The sequence below is a fragment of the Hibiscus syriacus genome, unplaced genomic scaffold, assembly GCF_006381635.1.
Source record: "Hibiscus syriacus cultivar Baekdansim isolate YM2019G1 unplaced genomic scaffold, ASM638163v2 tig00110656_pilon, whole genome shotgun sequence".
Taxonomy (NCBI): Eukaryota; Viridiplantae; Streptophyta; class Magnoliopsida; order Malvales; family Malvaceae; genus Hibiscus; species Hibiscus syriacus.
In genome coordinates, this window is record NW_024062816.1 from 19,731 (window position 1) to 41,283 (window position 21,553).

General features: G+C 37.7%; 1 pseudogene; it reads right to left on the reverse strand.

Annotated features, from left to right (window-relative positions):
- Positions 1–16,058: 16,058 nt before the first annotated feature.
- LOC120137287 lies at positions 16,059–21,470 on the reverse strand (annotated as a pseudogene).
- Positions 21,471–21,553: the final 83 nt, after the last annotated feature.

Genomic DNA, 21,553 nt, shown 5'->3' on the forward strand with positions numbered 1-21,553 from the left:
TAGTATACCTGATTTCGGAAACTTGGATCTCAAAGTTTAATTTAATTTAATTTTGATTATTGAGAAATTTGTTGTATTTTTTAAATAACAAATATTTTATAATTTTTCTATATATCCAATATTTCACATTATTATCTCTATCACCATATAACTTTTGCATAATCTTTATGTAAACACCCGTTTTTGTCCGGGATTTTTTTTTCCGTTATTTTATTATTATTATTATTATTATCATTATATTATTTTATTATTATTTATTATTACAATTTTTGCAGGCCTAATCCCTAAGCCCAATTCAGATTACAATTGGCCCAATCCCGGAGCCCAACAACCCACCAGATTAGGGTTTCAAACCCTAAATCAGTTTAGGGTTTCAAACCCTAAAATCAGTTTAGGGGTTCAAACCCTAAAATCAGTTTAGGGTTTCAAACCCTAAATCAGTTTAGGGTTTCAAACCCTAAATCAGTTTAGGGTTTCAAACCCTAAATCAGTTTAGGGTTTCAAACCCTAAATCAGTTTAGGGTTTCAAACCCTAAATCCCCAACTGCACAGCCGCCGCTCAAGCCAGAGTCCAATCCCTCAGCCGCACGTTGATCTTCACCAGTCATGCCTGAGCCGCGTGAGCAACCGTGAGCCAATCACCGAGCCACCAAGCCGAGGTGTCCCGTCGCCGCCGACTGTTCTCCTGCATGAACAGTAACCGGTTCTTGTAAAAACAGTAGCCTAAATCCTAGAATCCATTTAAAAAACAGATTGAATCCCGAAAAATCGGGAGGTAATCATGCAAAGACAGTAAGACCCATATCCTATTTTTTCTAGATATCATCATCTCACCAGATACTGAATATAAAGAAAGCAAAAAGGAAACAAAAAAATACCAGATGGGACGAAGAGAAAAATCGAAACAGAAAAAAAAAAGAGAGAAAAAAAGAAAGTTTTACCTTCTCTAACCACCACCGTGAATCTCGCTGTGACCTTCCTTGATCCCAGCTAGCCCCATATCTGAAGGTAAAGCCTTTGTTTTTCTGGTTTTGGGGGGGTTGGTTTCGATTGATATAAGTTGTGGGTTTGGGTTCTAGAGGTCGGGTTTCAAAGGAGAGGTCGTTCGTAGGGGGTGGGTTGATCGGTTTAGTGGCCACTGATTAACGGTGGCAGGAGGCTTGGTCGCCTCCCATGGCGGTGGGCCGAGGGAGAGTTCTCTCCCACGGGTTGGGTCTGCGGCTGAGGGAATGAGAGGGGAGAGGGAATGATTTTAGGGTTTCATAATAACCCTTAAGAGGGTTATTTTTCAGACGTCGAACGGCGTCGTTTTGAGGCCGAGTGTTGGGATTAAGGGCTAATAGCCCATTTGGTCCTCTTATCTCTGTAATCTTGCACGCGTGTCCTTAGCATTTATGGGTGAACTACATTTTAAATCCCTTTAGCTTTGTAATGGTTGTAATATGATCCTAAATGAAATTTCATCTTTCTATTTTGAGCTCTTTATTTATTTCTTGTTCCGTTTTAATCCTATATGATAAGTATTATATTTTCTAAGTGTTTAGATTTTTGGTTGCTTGTTTCATATAATATTCGTTTTAGTCCTTATTTGCATGTGTTGTAGGATTTTAGCTGATGTTCGAATTTGGCCCTCAGATTTATGCATCTTCTGTTTTAGTCACTATTTACCATGTAAAGAAATACATGTTTTATTCATGTTTATAATCCATGTATTTTGATTCTGAATGCATTTTGATCACTACTTTTATATATTGGGTTAAATGCTGAATATGGCTTGCTTGTTTTACTTTCATTTTATTTTAGTCCTTAATAATATTGTTGAGTTATTTTGGCTTCTAGTATTTGTATTTTTAATGTTTTATATTTGGATTCTGTTTGTTTTGTAATTGGTGTTTAGTCCTTTAGATTCTGTTTTTGGCGTTTTGGTCCTTTAATTTTCTGTTATTGATTTTGGTATTTTAAATTCCTGTTTTTGCTGTTTAGCCCTTGAAGATTCTGTTTTTACCGTTTTAGTTCCCAAAATTCATTTTTATTTACTTTGGTTTCTAAAGTTTCGAGTATATTTATTTTGGTTCTTTAATTTCCTGTATTTTTGCAGTTTAGTCCCTAATATTTTTTGTCATTTTAGCTCTTTTTAATTTCCATTAATTACATTTTATTGCCTTAAATGATGTATTTTGGTATTTTAGTTTGGTTTGTAATATTTAATCGTTTGCTTTTCAATCCTTAATACATGTATAGTAAGTGTTCTTATTTAATATTGTAAATATTTTATTTGTCATTGGCAATCATATTTGTTTCTATTTTATTTCCTTAGTTGTTAATTTCATTCAAATATTTTTCAAGAACATGAATTTATAGAACGGGCGTGGAAAGTATCGCTTGATCGAAGGGGTACAATCCGATACGACGTTCAAACGGAATAAAAAACGCAAATTCTTCCTTTTACAAGCTTATAGAAATTATTTTTATTGTTATTTTATTTTTTGTTAATTTATTTGATGTTCATATTGTTTAATATTTAAATTTTAATCTTTATTATTATTTCTTCATTGAATCTTAATATGAGTGATATATGCTTTGGAAAAGTATAGTGTGATGCATTATGTCAATTTTCGTCATTTTTTATTTAAAGAGAAATATTCTTTACAAGTAAGAAATAGACGAGGTAGCTTTCCCGGCGGAGGATTGCAAATCTCGGGATTTCTTATCGAGAAAAGGATTTTTTTTATTTATTTATAACTAATATTCAATAAATAAATCATAATTTATTTATTATTCTATTTTCATATTTTTTATTGTATTAATGGTTGTTATGTTAATATTAACGATACATAAATTAAGCATATTGTATCTTCTACTTATGACGATATTATTTAGGGGTAATTAAAAGATAGGACATACTTTATAGATAAGAAATAGATGAGATAGCTTTCCCGTTGGAGGATTGCAAATCTTGAGATTTCTTACCAAGTGAAGTATTTCTATTATTTTAATTTTAACAAATATTCAATAAATAGATCATATTTTTTTTACTTCATATTCAAATTGTAATTTCCACCATTTACGACGATGTGTAAGCGACACAGTACCAATTTTGGGCGTTGTGGGGGTGTTTATCCTTCCCCACACGTAACCGACTCCCGAATCCATTTTAATTGAATCTTTGGTAAACGCAGACTATTTTTGTCTTAAAAATGATCTTTCTTAAAATTGTTTTAAAAGACGTTTTAGGTATTCGGCCTACCTAACCCAAAGGTCGATGGCGACTCTATTCAATTTAATTCAAATTAATTACAAATCACCAATTTTTCCAAAATAAAGTCGTAATCGTTTTTAAAATAATACAGAATTGTTTTACAAAAAAAATGGTTATGACAGCTTGGCGACTCTGCTGGGGACGGCTAGAGAGTCAGGCTGTCGGTCGCTTATATATGGTCGTTATGGTGGAAATTATAAGTTCGAATCTTTAGTAAAGCTATGATCTATTTATTGAATTTTATGTATTATTTTTATTTCTTTATTTTTATATACTAACATTTTAATTGTTTTCATTTTTTTTCAGATATTTCTTAGTTCTCGTTGGGTGTTTTTTATTTATTTTTATTTTCCCTGTTTTTGAGTCAAAGGTTTGTTTGTTTCTCCTCACACACATCACTTTCATTAGCATAACATGAGCTCTAGACATGAGTTTCGATCCAAATTAATTAGGGTGATTGCTTTACTCTCGTAAGAATTTATTCTTCGTATGAGTTTTAGCAAATAACCCATGGGATACATACCTTATACCTTCGTAGGAATTTATTCCTCGTATGGGTATAAGGCAGTGAATCCCCTCGAATTGAACTCGATCCGTTTGAAACCTGTAATGGGTGAGGATTGAGGGTTTGGTAGCCCAAGGGGGCACCGACATCAAGGACAATTCGAGTTCCTTTTTTTCCTGTTAGAGCTGAAACCATGCATATAGTGAACCATAGCACGGTCACACTAGGTAGAGTCATACTGAACCTCTGTCCGTCAATAGGTACCCAAAATAGGCGTACACAATGGAGAAACTCTCTAACCTCTTTATTTTATTTTATTTATTTATTTTTGAGTGTGTAGAATAGATTTATTCTGTTAAAGCATGTGAAGAATTTAGGTGCAGTTAGAATTTAATTAATTTAGGAGGGTAGAGAGCATGTTTGGGTAGGACCCTTTTTGAGGAATATTATTCGGGTAGATAATACATAAATATAATAGATTTATTTCCCGTTTTACTTATCTTTTTATGTTAAATTTATGCAATTGTTTTGACTAACTGTTTTGTTTGTTTTGTTTATTTTTTTTCATACTGCATAGACATATCATTAGAAAAGGCGATTGATCTGTGAGTAGCGATAAAGTGGAAAGACTTTCACGATGGAAAGGAGTTTCCTAAACAGAGAAGTGAATCCAGCAGATGTAAGGAACTGGTCCGAAGCCAAGCAGAAAGAGCAGGGAGATAGTCTATCAGGGGACTACGTGTCGGATCTGTCTGATTATACACCAGCTTCTTTAAAACAGAATGAGCTTCAGGGATTGAAAACCATTTGGGAAAGTTGGAATCTTATTGAGAGGCAAGCTTTTCAGCAGACTTATGGGGATATATTTCATCTGATATACGTGAAGGTAGACCCGGTTCTCATACGAAGCATAATACAGTTTTGGAATCCGGCCTATAGTTGTTTCACATTCAACCGAGAGGACATGACTCCAACCCTCGAGGAATACCAATTTCTGTTGAATTTGACAAGCGTTAAAGTGGACAAAGTTTACTCCCGGTCGATAAAAGGGCCTTCTTTTAAATCAAAGCTTGCAAAGATCTCCGGCACAAGCGACAAATGGGTGAATGATCGTTTGCAACGCAAGGGAGAAAGTGAGGGAGTGCCGTGGTCTCACTTACAAAAGATAGCTGAAGCACATGTAGATGAAAACGTGCGTAGAGATGTATTTGCTTTGGGTATATATGGTTTGGTAATCTTTCCAAAATGTTTGGGATTGATCGAGCTGGCAGTAGTCGATTTGGTTGAGAAGTTAGGAAGAGAGGTGAATCCAGTCCATGCAATTCTTGCTGAAACTTTCCGATCTTTGAATATATGTAGAAGGTTGGGGGGAGGTCGTTTTATGGGTTGTGCTCAATTGCTTACTGTGTGGATCAGAAGCCATTTCTGGAAGGAAGAAAAGGTCAACTATAACCGTTTTTTGAAAGATTATTCTCCTATTGCTGAGTACCTTACGAAGGAGTGGCCTGAAGTATCTCAGAAAGATCAATGGATTGATTTCTTCCGGAATCTACAAAGTCAAAACATAGCATGGCGAACACCGTGGCTGATGCATACACAAATCTTGTTCAAGTGCGGAGATTTGGACTGGATCATATTATTGGGACTGTGGGGAGGAGTGGGATATGCTCCTTTGTTGATATTGAGACAGTACGGTGCCCGACAGTTTGTTCCCGTGACTCAGGGGTTGACTGGTGCTGAATTTGATTATAAAGAAGGCAATTATAGAAAGAAAATCAAAGATGCGGCTGATTCCTGGAGGATGACTTTTAGGACTAAAGTGGTTGGAGCGGATGTGATCTTGACGCCTGATTATGAAGCCTGGAGAATCAGGAGGGTAAATGATAAGATACCTTTAACATCTGGAGAGGGATCAAGGTCGATAGAAGAACAAATCAGAAATATCCCTTCGAATTTGGAAATCCAAAGAATTGAGTTTGAAATGGAAAAGGCTAAAGATTCCAAGAAAATAGAAGAGATGGAGAGAGAAAACTTCATGTCGACTATCGAGGCTGAATTTCATGCCAGACAGTTTATAATGATGAGAGAACGGAAAGAGGAGGTGGAAGCTGATTTAGAAGACTTAAAAAAAGATTATCAAAGGGTGCAGCAAATGAGAAAGAAACTTGGATCCAGAGAATTAGCGGCTGCAAGACGGCGAATCAAAAGTCTGGAAATTGAGAACAAGTGTCAGATCAAGAAGATAGAAGCTGGAAAAGCAAAAGTATGCGAGCTAGAGGCCGATAAAAAGGAATTGATCAAGCAGTATAAAGCTGAGGCTCGTAGAGCTCAAAAACTCCATGAAGAAAAAGAAGTCAGCCTGAAAGAATTAGAAGAAGAAAAGAATCAAGTCCAAGGGTTAAAAACTGAGATGAACAGTATAATTGAGGACTTTGAGGACAAAGATCGAAAAATTTTAGAGCTCGAAGAAGAAAGAAAGCAAAAGAAAGAAGAGATGTGGTCTGAGAGACAGGGATGGAATCGATTCCTCGATAGAAAGTAGGCAGAGATTGGATCCTGGATGCAGAGATTCTCGACAAAAAGTCAGCAAGTAGATGAGCTCACGGGAGAAATGGGAGAATTACAGATAAGATTCGAACATGAGATGAACCAATCTCGAGCTATGAATGATGAGCTCAAAAGTCATGTATCGAGCCTTGAGCAATCCCTTCTGCAAGTGCAAGTTCCTCCCGCTTCAGTGGACCTAAGAGTTGCTCTCGAAGAAAACAAATCCTTCCAGAAGGAAATCAGAGAATTAAAGGGTGAACTCCAGAAATGTCGAATTCATATTACCAATCTAGAAAAAGAGATCAAACGCATCAATAAGGGATGGGAAAATACATACGAGCATTATCGATCCTTAGTAGAAGAACGCGAGCGCATGATGGGGGAAGCTATTGCTCAAATGGGTGAAGTGGCTCGGTACATGAATGAATTAGCCAATAGAGCGGAGATCATCCAACTGCGCACAAATCCGGTTTCTGAATATACAAGGGAGATCATCGCCATTATGAACGAAATTGTAGAGCTGAGTCTGAGGGCTAGGCCTTATATGTAATAGAACTCCTTTGTAATGAGTGAAACTTTTTATCCAATGAAAGTATTTCCGAATGGTTACTGCTTGGGTCAACGCCTTTTATTTGCATTTCATACTTGCATCATTCATTATGCATAAGTAAATTCATCATTTATAATGCATCACCAATAAAATGTATCATTTATAGCACATTACCAATAATATGCATTCGAATTTAAAAGAACAATAAAATTAATTTCCGAAGGGTTATGTGACAGACGATTTTGGCAAGTAAGAACTCCAATCCTTATCACACGCGAAGTAGAGCCATGGAGGCCAAGCTTGATCAATTAAAGAAAGAAATGTAAGAAGATTTACTAAGAATACAACAAGAATGGCAGGCAAAGATGGATCAGTCACAGAAGTCAATTATAGATCAAATACTGCAAAGCCAGGCTAATATGATGAATGAGATGATGACCAAGATGTCTGGGTTACGTACTGAAACAGTTAAAGAACCAAGCGCTGCCCCTGGTGAAGTTTCTAGGCAGGAGTCTACTCCGAGACTAGTTATCTCACCTGAAAAGCTAGTGGAACATCCTGCAGGGTCTTCAGCTGTAAAGGTTCAAATGGCCACGACTAACCCTCAAAACAGTCCTTATGAGTATATTGATGTAGATCCTGAGGAAATGGAGAAACCTAAAACGGAAGTACCGGAGCATTTAAAGGACTGGTGCAAAGGGTTTTTTAAAGAAATGGGAAAGCAGGGTTCTCAAGACGGAATGAATGCAGAGGAATTGAGTCTTGTGCCAGACCTAGTATTACCACCTAAGTTCAAAATGCCGGAATTTGAAAAGTATGATGGAAAAACTTGTCCTGTTGCTCACTTGACCATGTTTTGTCGAAGAATGACAGGATTCGTGAAGGATGATGGGCTATTAATTCACTGTTTCCAGGCCAGCTTGACGGGGTCAGCTGTCAGATGGTATAACCAATTAACCCGAGCTAAAATAGGGTCTTGGAAGGATTTGGCCAATGCGTTTAAAGAACAATACCAACACGTTACCGATATGATGCCTGATCGTGTTACTCTCCAAAATATGGAGATGAAGCATAATGAGACCTTCCGACAGTACGCTCAGCGCTGGAGGGATATTGCTGCTCAAGTGCACCCACCACTTATTGAGAGGGAGTTTATAACCATGTTTATAGATACGTTAAAATCTCCTTATATTGATCATATGTTAGGAGTGGCAACTAAGAGCTTCTCTGATATCGTGATGTGTGGAGAGATGATCGAGAGAGCATTAAAGAAGGGGCAGATTGCCGGTAGCCAAGTTCCTGCAAAGAAACCCTATGTGAAAAGGAAAGAAGGAGAGGTGAATAATGTAAATTTCTCTGTGAGTAAGCCGAAGACGGGAAACTCTTCTTCATCTCAAGGAGAGACTAAGCGTGAGCATAACAATGAAAGGATGACGTTCACTCCCATACCAATGACTTACAGTGAGCTCTTCCATGGATTAGTCCAAGCTCACGTAGTATCACCAAAATTCATTGATCCAATTAAACCACCTTATCCAAAATGGTTCAATGAAAATGAGACATGCGAGTATCATGCAAATCTCAGAGGACATAACATTGAAAAGTGTCTCGCTTTTAAAAGAGTGGTTGAAGATCTGATCAAGAGAAAGGTGGTGTCCTTTAATGATTCTGAAGCACCCTGTGTTGCTGCAAACCCGCTCCCAAATCATCAGAATCAGGGAGTGAACGCTATTGAGGAAAATCAAAGAATTAAGAGGAGAATTGAAGAAATAAGAACACCACTGAAATGGGTATATGCTCAAATAAAGGAGAGAGGGTTGTTAAGCCCTAGAAATGAATGCTCAACGGGAAAGACAGAGAACTTTTGTGAATACCATGGTGAAAATGGTCATCAGATTCAGGATTGTCAAGAATTCAGGCAGATAGTCCAAGAATTAATGAACAAGCAGGAGTTGCAGTTCTATGAAGAAAGAATGAGTGGAAATGAAAGATATATCTGCGCTTCTGAAGAAAATTCAAGGGAAGCTGAAAAGAATTTAAAAAAGCCTGTCCTGGTCATATCAAAGCCAAATTATGAGGCCAGCAGTGGAAGTATAACATCTAGGGTGGTGATCAAAACCCCTGCGCCTTTTGCCTACAAGAGTAACAAGAGTGTTCCCTGGGACTATACATGCCAAATTAATACTCCTAAGAGTAAGGAGGAAGAGGTTGCTGAAGTTGGATTTTTCACCAGGAGTGGAAGATGCTATGCTCCTGGAAAGGCTGATAAAGCAAGAGATGTGGTTATTAAAGATCCTGATGATAAATTGAATGAGCCTGTTAAGATTGAGGAGGCTCAGGAATTTTTAAAGTTTCTGAAACACAGCGAGTATAATATTGTGGAACAGCTTCATAAGACCCCAGCGCGGATTTCAATGTTGTCTCTACTGTTGCATTCGGAAGTACATCGAAATACTCTGATCAAAGTGCTGAATGAAACTTTTGTAGGGAAGGATATACCAGTGGAACGTGTGGACAGGATGGTAAATCATATTAATGCAGATAATTTTATTTATTTTTATGATGACGAAATACCTGAAGAAGGAAAAGGCAGGGGCAAGGCTTTACACATTACGGCTCATTGCAAAGGAGTCATCGTCTCAGGAGTGTTAATTGACAACGGATCGGCCTTGAATGTTATGCCATTCGCCACTCTAAATAGACTTCCTGTGGATGTATCACAAATGAGGGTTTGTGGCAATGCTGTAAGGGCATTTGATGGGACAGAACGCAAGATAATGGGGAAGATGATTATTCCTCTCAGAATTGGCCCTACAACATTTGAAGTAGATTTTGTTGTCATGGATATTCATCCGAGTTATAGTTGCTTGCTAGGGAGACCCTGGATTCACATGGCTGGGGCAGTTCCTTCCTCCCTTCACCAAAAGCTCCGATTCATTGTTGATGGGACTCTAGTGACCATCAAAGCGGAAGAAGACATCATTGCCTCTATCACTACAGATGCACCATATGTAGGGGTAGATGAAAATGCACTAGAGTCCTCCTTCCAGTCCTTGGAATTTGTTAATGCTACTTTTATCTCTGAGGGCAAAAGAATTCCCATTCCTCATCTTTCAAAAAATACAAAGATGCAATTAAAGGAGACCTTAGCTAGAGGAGCAAAGGTAGGGAAAGGCTTGGGAAAGAAATTGCAAGGAATCACTGAAGGATCGGCTCCAGTTCCTAAAAGAAATTATTTTGGTCTCGGATACAAACCAACGTACCATGATAAAGTCAAGGATGCACAAAAGTTTAAAGAAAGAAGGAAGGCAAGAGTAAAGGGAGAAGATCTTGTTTGGGGACCCATGGTCATTCCACCACTCTCCAAATCTTTTGTGTCTGGAGGATTTGTGATTGGCACGCTGAAACAGTCAGGAGATATTGAAGATACAGAATTTGTTGAAAATTTATGGGGAAGCCTGAGCATCAACGTTATCACAGAAGATTCTACTGGAGAGTGTTCATTGGCATCAATTCGTCCGTGTCCTCCTGGCTATGTTTTGAACAATTACACTGTTGAAGAACTCCCTGTGTTCTATAAGCACTTTTCAAAGTAATGCATAATAACAAATCTGTCTCCTTTTGACCCAAATATAATAGGGCTTTTGTAAAAGGACAAATTGTTATTTGTCATTGCTTTAATGAAACAGTGTTCTTCTTTCATTCTAATCTTAGCAAGTATTTTATTCATCTCTTGAGTATTCTTTATTCTTTATTGATAATTATTCTCTTGATAAATATTATATAAAATTTTTGTCCACAGCCAAATATACTCCTTTTGATTCGCAGGTCTTCAGATATCAACTGTTCGAGTAATGATATTTTTGAACCACAAATTGATTTTGAAAATGACATGTGTCTCGAAGAATCTGAGGGTTATAAAGATGAAGAGGAATGTGAGTTAAACTCTGAGCTTGTTAGAATGATGGAGCAGGAAGATAGACAAATATTGCCCCACAAAGAGACAACTGAAACAATAAATTTGGGAACAGAAGAGGATATAAAGGAAGTTAAAATTGGCACTTCACTCTCACCAAAAGTAAGAGATGGTCTTATAAGCCTTCTTCGGGAATATAGGGATGTGTTTGCTTGGTCTTATCAAGATATGCCGGGGTTGGAAACCGACATTGTGATGCACAAGCTACCAATAAAGCCGGAATACAAGCCTGTTCAGCAAAAACTTCGAAGAATGAGACCAGATATGCTATTAAAAATCAAGGAAGAAGTGAAGAAACAATTCGATGCTGGATTTTTACAAGTGGCCAAGTACCCTGAATGGGTAGCAAACATAGTGCCAGTTCCAAAGAAAGATGGCAAGGTTCGGATGTGTGTTGACTACCGGGATCTCAATCGAGCGAGCCCCAAAGATAATTTTCCACTCCCACATATCGATACTTTGGTTGACAATACGGCTGGTCATGCTCTTTTCTCTTTCATGGATGGTTTCTCAGGTTACAATCAAATTAAGATGGACCCAGAAGACATGGAAAAGACAACTTTTGTGACAATGTGGGGTACGTTTTGCTACAAGGTGATGCCCTTTGGACTTAAGAACGCCGGGGCAACATATCAAAGAGCCATGGTTACGTTGTTCCACGATATGATGCACAGGGATATAGAAGTGTACGTGGATGATATGATTGCCAAATCACAAACTGGAGAAGAACATGTAAAGTCTTAAGGAAACTATTTTTAAGATTAAGAAAATACCAGCTCAAGCTTAACCCGGCCAAGTGCACATTTGGAGCTACTTCAGGGAAGTTATTGGGATTTGTAGTCAGTGAGAATGGGATAGAAATAGACCCTGATAAAGTCAAAGCAATTTTGGAATTACCTCCCCCTGGAACGCAAAAGGAAGTACGAGGTTTTCTGGGAAGGTTAAATTATATTGCCAGATTCATCTCTCAGTTGACCGAGAAATGTGATCCAATATTCCGATTATTGAGAAAGCAAAACCCAGGAGAATGGGATGATAGTTGCCAAGAATGCTTCGATAGAATTAAGAGTTACTTAATTAATGCTCCTGTCTTGATGCCACCAATCCCAAACAAACCATTGATTTTATATTTGACTGTCTTTGAGAAGTCGATGGGATGTGTGTTGGCCCAACATGACGAAACTGGAAGAAGAGAACGAGCTATTTACTATCTCAGTAAGAAATTCACTGACTGTGAGACTCGATATTCCTCTATTGAAAAGCTGTGTTGTGCTTTAGTATGGACTACTCAGAGGCTGAGACAATATTTGTTGTATCATACTACCTGGTTGATATCAAGACTGGATCCGTTAAAGTACCTGATGGAATCAACGGCTCTAACTGGAAGGATGGCGAGATGGCAAATGTTGTTGTCCGAATTTGATATAGTCTACATGAACCAGAAATCAGTTAAAGGAAGTGCTATTGCAGATTTCCTGGCAAGCAGAGCATTAGAAGACTATGAGCCAGTAAAATTTGATTTTCCGAATGAAGACTTGATGAGTATATTTGTTACTGAAGAAGATACTCCGAAAAATGAAGCATGGAAAATGAACTTCGATGGCGCTTCTAATGCTGTGGGACATGGAATTGGGGCAATATTAGTTTCACCTGAGGGAGATCATTATCCTTGTACTAGTAGGCTCGCCTTTGAATGCACTAACAATATGGCAGAGTATGAAGCATGTATCTTGGGTATTCAAGCTGCAATTGAGCGCAAAGTTAAAAGCCTGGAAGTATTCGGCGATTCTGCTCTGGTTATTTATCAGCTTCGCGGGGAATGGATGACTCGAGACTCCAAGTTGATAGAATACAAGAACTTAGTGATGGAGTTGATCAAAGAGTTTGAAGAAATTTCTTTTGCTTATCTTCCTCGTGAAGAAAATCAAATGGCAGATGCCTTGGCTACGTTGGCAGCTATGTTCAAGGCCGATGATCAATCTCGAATGATGCCTATTCGGATGAGTATAAGAGAAATGCCAGCTCATTGTTGCAACATAGAGGAAGAAGAGGATGATAATCTCCCATGGTATTATGATATTCTCCAATATGTGAAGTATCGGGCTTACCCGGCGGAGGCAGCTGAGAATGATAAACGGACCTTAAGAAGATTAGCAATGGGGTATGTCCTTGATGGAGATATATTGTATAAAAAGGGCAAGGATCAGGTGCTTTTGAGATGTGTGGATAGAATTGAGGCCAAGAAAATACTTGAGGAAGTCCATGAAGGAGTTTGTGGAACACATGCTAATGGATTCACAATGGTTAGAAAAATCATGAGGTTTGGGTACTATTGGTCCACTATGGAAGGAGATTGTATTAGATTTGCTCGAAGATGTCATAAATGCCAGATTCATGATAACCAAATACATGTTCCTCCTTCACCACTCCATGTAATGAACGCACCTTGGCCATTTTCAATGTGGGGCATCGATGTCATTGGGGCAATTTCACCGAAGGCCTCAAATGGACATCGTTTTATCTTAGTGGCTATAGATTACTTCACCAAATGGGTTGAAGCTGCCTCTTATGCTAATGTCACAAAAGGAGCAGTGTGCAGATTTCTAAAAAGAGAAATCATTTGTAGATATGGAGCACCTGAAAGGATCATCACAGATAATGCATTGAATTTGAACAACGATTTAATGAAGGAAGTTTGCACAAAGTTAAAGATCAAACATCACAATTCGGCTCCTTATCGCCCAAAAATGAATGGGGCAGTAGAGGCAGCGAATAAAAACATCAAGAAGATCATCACAAAAGCAACTGAAACATATAGAGACTGGCATGAGAAATTACCTTTTGCATTGCTTGCTTATCGCACGTCCGTTCGTACATCTACTGGGGCAACACCATTCTCTTTGGTATATGGGATGGAAGCAGTTTTGCCTATTGAGGTGGAAATACCTTCTTTGAGAGTATTGATGGAGTTGAAACTAGACGAGGCTGATTGGGTACAAAGTAGGTTTGATCAATTAAATTTGATTGAGGAGAAAAGGCTGAGAGCTATCTGCCATGGCCAAATGTACCAGAGAAGGATGATACGAGCATATGACAAGAAAGTCAGACCTCGAGAATTTCGTGAAGGCGATTTGGTACTAAAAAAGATCTTACCTATGCAAAAAGACTTTCGAGGGAAGTGGATGCCGAACTGGGAAGGTCCCTATGTTGTAAAAAAGGCATTCTCAGGAGGAGCTTTGGTGTTAACAGAAATGGATGGGGAAGATTTGCCTAATCCCGTGAATTCAGATTCGGTCAAACGATATTACACCTAAAAAAAAAAATGAGAAAATGAAAAAGAAGAAAATAAATAAAGGAGGGTTCAAGGTGAAAACCTAAAATGGGCATCTTGAAACCAAAGGAGGATTCGAGTTGAAAATCCGTAATGGACGGCTCGAATAATCAGAAATTGAAAGGGTAAATTCCCTCGGAAGCCTAACGGTTTAGGGAAAGACTCTCATGCTCACACATCTTTTGTACGATCTGAATCTTCGAAACACATGTCAACTTTCGAGAAAGATTTGGGGTGAAGAAATAGAAGGACTCAGCATTTGATATTCACTATATTTGTCCATTGTTTTTCTTTGTATATACTTGCTTTCTTGTCCCAAAAGATTGTACTTTCTCATTATCTGTCTTCAGTAAAATTTTTGAATTTGATTCAATGTCCTCGCATATATTCACCAAATTACTAATCAATAACAACATCAGTTACTATGCTTTACTCTGAAAAGTGTCAGATTATGGGGATTTTGAAACAGGTGTTCACCAGAGAACACATGCAAAGGCACGCTCCCATCAGTCATTAAACAAATCATTGAGGGAAAAGAGGGTAAATTAAAGAAATCAGTTTCAACATAATCATACTTTTCCCAAGCAAAGAAGTCCCAATTTAAAGGCATGTAACAAGGAGAGTCCATTCTGAATGAATCGTCTCTGAAAAATCAATCAATGACCAAAGAATCAAAGATGCAAGATAAACTCTCTCGGGGTAGATCAGAAGGACCAAGTCAAAGAATATTTAATGAGAGGTCAAGAAAGTAACCAGGCACGGATGAACGCATAAATTTCGCATGTTTCGATCAAAGAGTATGAGGGAGTCTCAATGCCAGGAACGAACTGAGCATAACCCTTTAAACATGCATTTAGATCATTCTTAGAGCATATTGATAACATGAAATCATGGCATATGACCATTTTTACAGGATCTTCAAGACTTATTGAAGCAATGAGTCAGTCAACATCAACTGACCAGACTTCCTCATTACGTAGGAGCCGTGTCAACATTAGGATAACCAGCCGTCCTCATCACGTAGGAACCGAGTTATCACCCTTCCTAAAGGTGGCCAGAGTTTTTCATCATGTATGAACCGTGTCATCCCCAGACCAGATCTCTTCATCACGTATGAGCCGTGTCAACCATAGATAACCAGCCGTCCTCATCACGTAGGAACCGTGTTATCACCTTTAGATGGCCAGATCTCTTCATCATGTAAGAGCCGTGTCAACATTAGGATAACCAGCCGTCCTCATCACGTAGGAACCGAGTTATCACCCTTCCTAAAAATGACCAGATCTCCTCATCACGTAGGAGCCATGTCACCCTTAGACGACCAGACCTCTTCATTGCGTATGAGCAGTGTCGTCCCCACCAACAAAATTATCCATCTTTTCAAACCCAAAAAGAGAAGAACCAGACAAAAAACGTGTTTTCTTGTCGTCTTTGCCCTATTCTTGTTAACACAAGAATGTGCAAAGAGGGGCAGCTGTAAACACCCGTTTTTGTCCGGGATTTTTTTTTTCCGTTATTTTATTATTATTATTATTATTATCATTATATTATTATTTTATTATTATTTATTATTACAATTTTTGCAGGCCTAATCCCTAAGCCCAATTCAGATTACAATTGGCCCAATCCCGGAGCCCAACAACCCACCAGATTAGGGTTTCAAACCCTAAATCAGTTTAGGGTTTCAAACCCTAAAATCAGTTTAGGGTTTCAAACCCTAAAATCAGTTTAGGGTTTCAAACCCTAAATCAGTTTAGGGTTTCAAACCCTAAATCAGTTTAGGGTTTCAAACCCTAAATCAGTTTAGGGTTTCAAACCCTAAATCCCCAACTGCACAGCCGCCGCTCAAGCCAGAGTCCAATCCCTCAGCCGCACGTTGATCTTCACCAGTCATGCCTGAGCCGCGTGAGCAACCGTGAGCCAATCACCGAGCCACCAAGCCGAGGTGTCCCGTCGCCGCCGACTGTTCTCCTGCATGAACAGTAACCGGTTCTTGTAAAAACAGTAGCCTAAATCCTAGAATCCATTTAAAAAACAGATTGAATCCCGAAAAATCGGGAGGTAATCATGCAAAGACAGTAAGACCCATATCCTATTTTTTCTAGATATCATCATCTCACCAGATACTGAATATAAAGAAAGCAAAAGGAAACAAAAAAACCAGATGGGACGAAGAGAAAAATCGAAACAGAAAAAAAAAAGAGAGAAAAAAAGAAAGTTTTACCTTCTCTAACCACCACCGTGAATCTCGCTGTGACCTTCCTTGATCCCAGCTAGCCCCATATCTGAAGGTAAAGCCTTTGTTTTTCTGGTTTTGGGGGGGTTGGTTTCGATTGATATAAGTTGTGGGTTTGGGTTCTAGAGGTCGGGTTTCAAAGGAGAGGTCGTTCGTAGGGGGTGGGTTGATCGGTTTAGTGGCCACTGATTAACGGTGGCAGGAGGCTTGGTCGCCTCCCATGGCGGTGGGCCGAGGGAGAGTTCTCTCCCACGGGTTGGGTCTGCGGCTGAGGGAATGAGAGGGGAGAGGGAATGATTTTAGGGTTTCATAATAACCCTTAAGAGGGTTATTTTTCAGACGTCGAACGGCGTCGTTTTGAGGCCGAGTGTTGGGATTAAGGGCTAATAGCCCATTTGGTCCTCTTATCTCTGTAATCTTGCACGCGTGTCCTTAGCATTTATGGGTGAACTACATTTTAAATCCCTTTAGCTTTGTAATGGTTGTAATATGATCCTAAATGAAATTTCATCTTTCTATTTTGAGCTCTTTATTTATTTCTTGTTCCGTTTTAATCCTATATGATAAGTATTATATTTTCTAAGTGTTTAGATTTTTGGTTGCTTGTTTCATATAATATTCGTTTTAGTCCTTATTTGCATGTGTTGTAGGATTTTAGCTGATGTTCGAATTTGGCCCTCAGATTTATGCATCTTCTGTTTTAGTCACTATTTACCATGTAAAAGAAATACATGTTTTATTCATGTTTATAATCCATGTATTTTGATTCTGAATGCATTTTGATCACTACTTTTATATATTGGGTTAAATGCTGAATATGGCTTGCTTGTTTTACTTTCATTTTATTTTAGTCCTTAATAATATTGTTGAGTTATTTTGGCTTCTAGTATTTGTATTTTTAATGTTTTATATTTGGATTCTGTTTGTTTTGTAATTGGTGTTTAGTCCTTTAGATTCTGTTTTTGGCGTTTTGGTCCTTTAATTTTCTGTTATTGATTTTGGTATTTTAAATTCCTGTTTTTGCTGTTTAGCCCTTGAAGATTCTGTTTTTACCGTTTTAGTTCCCAAAATTCATTTTTATTTACTTTGGTTTCTAAAGTTTCGAGTATATTTATTTTGGTTCTTTAATTTCCTGTATTTTTGCAGTTTAGTCCCTAATATTTTTTGTCATTTTAGCTCTTTTTAATTTCCATTAATTACATTTTATTGCCTTAAATGATGTATTTTGGTATTTTAGTTTGGTTTGTAATATTTAATCGTTTGCTTTTCAATCCTTAATACATGTATAGTAAGTGTTCTTATTTAATATTGTAATATTTTATTTGTCATTGGCAATCATATTTGTTTCTATTTTATTTCCTTAGTTGTTAATTTCATTCAAATATTTTTCAAGAACATGAATTTATAGAACGGGCGTGGAAAGTATCGCTTGATCGAAGGGGTACAATCCGATACGACGTTCAAACGGAATAAAAAACGCAAATTCTTCCTTTTACAAGCTTATAGAAATTATTTTTATTGTTATTTTATTTTTTGTTAATTTATTTGATGTTCATATTGTTTAATATTTAAATTTTAATCTTTATTATTATTTCTTCATTGAATCTTAATATGAGTGATATATGCTTTGGAAAAGTATAGTGTGATGCATTATGTCAATTTTCGTCATTTTTTATTTAAAGAGAAATATTCTTTACAAGTAAGAAATAGACGAGGTAGCTTTCCCGGCGGAGGATTGCAAATCTCGGGATTTCTTATCGAGAAAAGGATTTTTTTATTTATTTATAACTAATATTCAATAAATAAATCATAATTTATTTATTATTCTATTTTCATATTTTTTATTGTATTAATGGTTGTTATGTTAATATTAACGATACATAAATTAAGCATATTGTATCTTCTACTTATGACGATATTATTTAGGGGTAATTAAAAGATAGGACATACTTTATAGATAAGAAATAGATGAGATAGCTTTCCCGTTGGAGGATTGCAAATCTTGAGATTTCTTACCAAGTGAAGTATTTCTATTATTTTAATTTTAACAAATATTCAATAAATAGATCATATTTTTTTTACTTCATATTCAAATTGTAATTTCCACCATTTACGACGATGTGTAAGCGACACAGTACCAATTTTGGGCGTTGTGGGGGTGTTTATCCTTCCCCACACGTAACCGACTCCCGAATCCATTTTAATTGAATCTTTGGTAAACGCAGACTATTTTTGTCTTAAAAATGATCTTTCTTAAAATTGTTTTAAAAGACGTTTTTAGGTATTCGGCCTACCTAACCCAAAGGTCGATGGCGACTCTATTCAATTTAATTCAAATTAATTACAAATCACCAATTTTTCCAAAATAAAGTCGTAATCGTTTTTAAAATAATACAGAATTGTTTTACAAAAAAAATGGTTATGACACTTTATTATACATATAATCTTTTATTAAACAATTATATATATATATATATAAACTGTCGATAGACCCACATGCTTATGACCCTTGCATGGATCATTAGTGCACAGTTTGCATGAACCTAGATGTGATCCAGGCAAGGGTCATATAGACAAGATTCTTTTCATATATACGAATACCCGAAAGCAGAGAAGCTCGTTACCGATTCTACTCTAAATATACGCATAACGCACAGCGCTCTTACGTATAAAAATCTCTCTCTCTGGGCAGAGATATGTCAGTTCACGTTTTGAACCCCCGGAGACTTTGACTCGATCGACACTCTCACTAAAGCATTCTATCCCTAAGCACACAATGTAAACGAAATGGCTTTTGGGGTTTGATAGAAGGGAGCCACAAATGTGAACCCCCTAACCTCATTGCTGCTTCTGTTTCCACTACGGATTAGGTTCGGATCTAAAAATGCAAACTGAGTCGACTCCTCGCTCGTACTCATCCTCAACCACAACCTACTTTCGGTCGAAAGATTCTGCAAAGTGATTGCTAGTGGTACGGAAGCAGGGAGTCCTGGAATAAAAGGAAGAGGGTTTTCAGAATCATTACCTGGAACTTCTTGTTCCGAATGTATGTACCTGCGAGTTCCGAATGTACATTCTTCGAGAATGTATATTTTTCATAAAAGATGTTATAACATTGCTAAAACAATGTCCTCAAAGGGAATATTTTCCCCAAATATAAGTGTGAATCTGCTGCACCGCCCAAGCAGCTTATTTAAAACCCATTCCATAGCTGTTTAAGAACAAAGACACATGGTCTACAGCAACCCCACAAATCAATTCATGATTTTGACTCAAAAACCTTTTAAGGCTTTTTATCAAACAAGTAATTTACAATTTCAACCATTCATGCTCAGCTCTGTATATAGATACGAAAAAAGAAAAAAGCAACCCATGTTTTTCATCCTCCAAGTGCAAACTTACAATCTAATAAAAAAAAGTAATGAGTCGGTGATGGTGAAGAAAGAGGAGAAGGGGTAAGACAGTGGTGGTAAAGAAAGAGGAGAAGGGGCGAGACGGTGGTGATAAAACCAAGGAGAGGAGGAGAAGGGGATTACCTGGTTGGCGCCCGGCGGTGGTAACTGCTGTGACTGCCGACGAAGAAGAGATCGTGCGTGCGTCGTGCGAAGGGATTCTTTAAACAGGTAGGCTTTTTTTAGTTTTCAAATTATAATTATTTATTAATAATAAAGGGTGAAAACATATACCATAAGCGCATAGGCGCTGCACCTGGCGCCCGACTCGGCGGCGCGCGCCTTTCGTCGCCTATCGTATGTGAGCTCGTCCAGACCCAGGCGGCCACAATTTTCTGCGCGAGGCGCCTTTTAAAACCTAGTGCTTCATTAGTGCAGCCTAACGGTACCAATGACCAAAAATTCTTGACCTTTTGAAATATAAGGTTTACATCTTTTCTTAATTCTGAATGCTCCCCAGCTCGTATTCTGCCTGAGCAACTGAATTTCCTAAACCCGACTGTTTTTTATGATGATAGTCAGAGGTCCCTCCACTATTTTTCCAGAAGGGCGTACTGGCAGGACTATCAACTGTGGAACAGAGATTAATTGGGGCATCACCTTCTATTGTCAGCAATGTGTCTTTTATTTGAAGTCAGCAAGAGAAGTTGTTGAGGATCTACTGCACTTGGATAAATAAGTCAAAAGCATCTCTAGGTTCATGATATCGCTTCAAGCATGAGAGATTCTCCCAAGCCATGTAACTGCATAAGAAAATATTCTAGGAGGAATAACACCAACATCCTTTTCATGTGAAAGTGGAGCTGAGATTGCCAGCACAAGAAATGCTGCAGCCCTCTTACCATCAAAGCCCAATTTGCCTCCAAAAGTTGGTTCCAACTGGTGTAAGAAAAACAAGGTAAGGAAATTGAATGATCAATGTCATTTCACAAATAGTCACAACATAAGACAGCAATATAGCGATTGACCACATTGCTTCGATGATTTCTTGACTTCACTATTTTAATCAGGTTGAATATTCTATGTTTCTTAATATGTTATCCTGTAAAAGTTATGTCTGTTAGGTGTCTGAAATTATTTAAAAATTGGAAAATTCTGCACAAGTAGTGGAAAAGTCCATGGAAACATAAAATTCTTTGTCTATGGAACAACTGATGCATCATTTAGAAGATATTTGCAGTCTCGCTGTATAAATTTCTATAAAGGAAAACTTGGTTGTGATTTTGTGATGATACTATTCTTTTCATGGTTGAGCAGATACCATCACCAAACTGGAAGCAATACATAAAATATCGTTAAAACCCAGCTAACCTCTGGAGAAACCTCCTCGATAATGTGAACTGTGAACTTCCCGTGGTTTCTCCCAATATGAAATAGAACAGAGAAGGCATCAACTTCATCCTGTAAGCAGGCAAAAAGCAATAGCCGATGGTTATAGATGCTGGGCTGATATTAACGCACAAAATTGAAAATATAGAAGGCGAAGCCCAAAAGGCCACTTGGAGAAGCAAACGGATAAAAGGGAACAACCTGTGGATATGTCTCCAAATTTCCAAGAAGGCCATCAATACACAATTTAAACAACTCGAACTGCGGCAACTTTGCTAATTTGAGTATTAGACCGATCGATCACTTTGAATATTTAATTATTTTTCTTGGAACTCCTCACTTCCTTTCAAAAAAAAATTTTGTGCTGC